Genomic DNA, 4,959 nt, shown 5'->3' on the forward strand with positions numbered 1-4,959 from the left:
CCCATTCAGAATGTTCTAATGGAAAACAACTCTGAAAGAGCATGAGAAATGTGCCATGGAAAGCATTGTATTTATCATCTGTATTATTGGCACTATAAACATCTTGCCACTCTTGTTCCTTGACAAGTTTTAAAAAACACTCTATTGCTGTTGGATTGACTTTCCTACGTTCTTTGTAACTAAATATGACATTGGGTTGAGTACAAAAACCTTTTAGTGTTAAAATTTGTGCATTATGGTCTGAAAGGCCATTCACTCTTTTAATAACAGGATGCCCATCTAGTATTGAAGAACGAATAAAAATATTGTCTATGACTGTGATATTATTCGCCTGCACCCTAGTTTGAAAAAAAAAACACAGTTGGCATCAGATCATATGAATTTAGGAGATCTACCAACATCATTTTTCTTGGGACCGAGCGAGGTGGCGCAGTGGTTAAGGCACTGGACTCACATTCGGGAAGACGACGGTTCAGTCCCGCGTTCAGCCACCTTGATTCAGGTTTTCCGTGATTTCCCTAAATCACTCCCGGCAAATTCTGGGTTAGTTCCTCTCAAAGGGCATGGCCGACTTCCTTCCCCATCCTTCCATAATCCGATGAGACCAATGACATCGCTGTCTGGTCTCCTTCCCTAAACAACCCAACCCCCCTTTTTCTTGCACAATCATATACAAAATTAATATTGAAGTCCCCACATATAACTACTTTCTGATACTTCCTACAAAGTGAGTCAAGAACCCTCTCTAGCTTAAGCAAAAGTGTTCTGAAGTTGGAGTTAGAGGCCCTATAAACACCAGCAATTAGAAGCTGAGTTTCACTAAATTCAACAAATGGTGCACAACATTCAAATATCTGTTCAGTGCAGTGTTGTGATAAGTCTATGGACTCGAATAACATACTGTTTTTTATGTACGGAGACACCTCCCCATCCCGCAAGGAACTCCTTGAGAAACAGCCAGCTAATATGTAGCCTGGTAAAGGAAGCCTATAAATTATCAATTTATTGAAGTGGTGCTCTGATATACAAATAATTTCAGCGTAAACATCTGTTAGCAGTTCACTAACTCTATCTCTAATAACTCTTATATTCTGATGAAATATGCCAATTCCTTCTCTACTTGGAAACATTACATCCTCTGGAGGAGAGCCCTTAGAGGCACGCCGGCCGCGGTGGTCTTGCGGTTCTAGGCGCTCAGTTCGGAACCGCGCGACTGCTATGGTCGCAGGTTCGAATCCTGCCTCGGGCATGGATGTGTGTGATGTCCTTAGGTTAGTTAGGTTTAATTAGTTCTACGTTCTAGGCGACTGATGACCCCAGATGTTAATTTGCATAGTGCTCAGAGCCATTAGAACCATTTTTGAACCTTAGAGGCACTTCCTTTAAGCAGGTATACCAATCAGCTGACTTCAGTATTAAAAAGGTGCAGCTCTAACACCAAATACTACAGGAATTTTTCCATGAGTGACACCACTACCGCCACCACCACCCACTACACTGTCACCTATAAGCTTAGGTAGCCTCTCCTTCGCATACCTATTGAGGTGCAGGCCATGCCTAGTGAAACCCCATCTACTGATAGACCCAACTGGCACCACTGGGATGTGATCCATGCCTTCTCCCATTAGTGCACTCCCAGTCCCACAATTACGCGCCTAACAGCCGCATTAAGGTGTGGCCGATCATGATGCTGAAACAGTTGCACGAAAAACACATTAGTGCCACCAGTTTGAGTAGCTATCTTAACCAAGTCACCACTGACATCATACCCCCTGTCCCTATTGCGACTGCTCCCAGCACCACCCACTATCACTACCTGATCCTCATTTGTAAAATTCTTACGTAACTCCCCTATGCTTTCAGCCACCTGAGCCAACCCTGCACTAGGCTTCACAATGCTTGTGACCTGGTACTCACTCCACAAAACTTCCTGCAAATGCTGGCCCAAACCTCTACCCGGTAACTACCTAGCAGCAGAATCTAGGCCTCCTAATTGCTGAGGACGGCTGCAAGTTTCCTCCATATACAGCTACACGAGGATCCTCTCCGCTCAACTTTGACAGTTTGTCGTATCTATTGCATGTATGCAAAGTAAAACTGTCTGACTACCTCCTTTTCCTATCTATCTTCTTGTAAACTGCCAGTTCCCATTCCCCAGCACCCTTCACCTTCCTCAACTTATCTAGTTCCTCCTTTGCGCATTGTAATTGTACCTGAAGGGCACAGATCTTACGCTCCTGCTCGTCTATTAACTTGTTTCTATTACAGATTCTACATTCCCAGGACAGGATCACCCTCAAATGACCACTGGCTTCCCCACTGCATTCCCCCCAATGAAAATACTTTGAACAAATCCCACAGCGTAATTCACTATTCACAAACCTACGACATAGCCATCACTTCTCACTCATGATAAAATTTTACAGTTACTAAAAAAAACTATACGTCTACGTTACCAAAGTTCAGTTACAAAAGCAGCACTATTTAAGAACTAACAACTATGGTCTCGAAATTCTCTGCCTACTAAGAAAGCAGCTACTTGTATTAATACTACTACAACACAGCCGATACCAATACCAGCAAAACTTCACAAAATTGTTGGCTACAACCAAAAAATTAAAACTAAACGAAGTTGAAAACTAAAGCACGAAATTTATTGAACGACTTCAACACACTGAAAACTCTATAAAACACAGCGAGCGAACGATTACAAGAGTTTATTAAGTCATTATTTCGCCAAAAATGGCAAGCAACACCACTGCAATCTATTCACTTTAATAACTGTATTACAGAGCACAAACAAGTTCGTCAGTACTTAGCTTATAACCGCTACAGATGCAGTGCACGCCGCAAAACGTAAACACACTGATGAGGCGCGAGGCTTAGACGAACCATGAAAGCACACTCGCAAATAATAGACCACTCGAGTCAATACCACAGGAAGAAAGACTGAGATAAATGAATATCCACTAATAAGTCGCTTTTACAGCAAAAATAATAACACAAAGAAACTTTAAAGTACGTAAATGAAGTCTAAAATTTATAAAACATTAACAAGCTATTTCAGCAGCAGTGCAGCTCACGTGACGTCACACCCATGATGATCTGCCCCCCCCCCCTCCCCTGGGAAGGTGCCTATCTACCCCACCTACGAAATATGCCTATCTATCCCTCTCAGAAGATATCTACCGAGCTACCCCTCCATGGAAGATCTCTGTCAACCTGCACCTACCCCCCCCCCCCCTTAGATGATGTCTGTGTACCTACCCACACCCTTGGAACATGTCTGTCTACCTAAACCCCCCCCCCCCCCCCTCAGAATATGTGTGACTACCAACCCCTCCCCTCGGAATATGAATGTCTACCTATCCCACCCCTCGGGAGATGTCTGTGTACCTACCCCTCTCAGAAGATATCTACCTACATCTCCCACATTGGAAGATTTCATTCTACCTCTCCCCCATCGAAAGCTGTCTGTCTCTCATCGCCCCACCACCTAATATGTAATTCTACCTACTTGCCTCCTTAGAAAATGTCAGTCTACGTAACTCCCCACAGGAGATGTCTCTCTACCTGCCCCCTTGGCAGATGTCTGCCTACCTCACCCCCTAAGGAAGATGTTTGTCCACCTACCTCACCCTGTGAAGATGTCTATCTACACCCCCAGAAAAACTCTCTCCCCATCTCGTAAGATGTCTATCACCCTGAAAGATGTCTCTCAACCCCCCGCCCCCCTCGCTAAGCAGATGTCTATCTATCTGCCTACCCTCTCGGAATTTGTCTGTCTACCAATCCCATCCCAACCCCTACTCAGCCCCTCACTCGGAAGTTGTTTACCCCTGTCTCGGAAGATGTCTAGAGACCCCCGAACTTCGGAAGGTGTCTTCCAGCCCATCAGGCGATGTCTGTCTACCTACCCCCCCCCCCCCCCCTCAGAAGATGTCTGTCAGCATACCAACCGCCCTGGAATTAGTCTGTCTACCTACCAACTGCCTCGGAATATATCTACTCCCCACCTCGGAAAATGTCTTCCAAACACAGTCTCAGAAAAGCCCAGTCTACCAACTGCCAAATCTCAACCCCCGGAAGATTTCTATCCAACCCCCCCACTCGGAATATGTCTATCTACCTCCACTCTTGGTAGCTATCTACACCCCCCTCTCAGAGAATCTCTAACCCCGCTCTCATAGGATGTCTGTCTACCTACCCTGACCACCATTCGACGATGTCTACCCCTTGGAGGATGTCTACTCCACCTGGAATATGTCTGTCTACCCACGTTGGATGATGTCTATCTACTCAGCCCCCCTGGGAAGATGTCTGTTAAACTACCACCCCTCGGAATTTGTTTATCTATCATTACCTGCACAAAATATGTCCATCAACCTACAATCTCCCTCTGAAGATGTCTGTCTACCTACAGCTCCCCCTCGGAAAATGTCTGTCTCTTATCCCCCTACCCTATGTCTGTCTACTTACCTGCCCTCCCTTGGAAAGATCTCTGTATACCTAAACCCAGCCCTCAGAAGATGTATGACTACCTATCCCTCCCATTGGAAGATGTATGGTTTTCAACCATCTCTTCAGAATATTTCTGCCTACCTACCCTCTATCACAAAGGATGTCTGTCAGCCTACAATTCCTTACAGGTGTCTGTCTACATACCTACCCACACTCGGAAGAAGTTTGTCTACCTGCCACTCCTTAGGAAATGTCGGTCTACAAACCCCCTTAGATGATGTCTGTCTACCTATACACCTCTGATGACGACTGTCTACCTAACCCCCCCTGTAGTTGCCTGTCTACCAACCCCTTGGAAGATGTACGTCCTCCTACAACTCTTCAGAATATGTCTACCTACCTACCCCCCTCTCGTAAGAAATCTGTCTACATATCTCCCCCCCCCCCACATGATCTGTCTACCTACCCCCTTCCCCTGTCATAAGATGAATGTCTACC

Source organism: Schistocerca gregaria, unplaced genomic scaffold (assembly GCF_023897955.1).
Source record: "Schistocerca gregaria isolate iqSchGreg1 unplaced genomic scaffold, iqSchGreg1.2 ptg000484l, whole genome shotgun sequence".
Taxonomy (NCBI): Eukaryota; Metazoa; Arthropoda; class Insecta; order Orthoptera; family Acrididae; genus Schistocerca; species Schistocerca gregaria.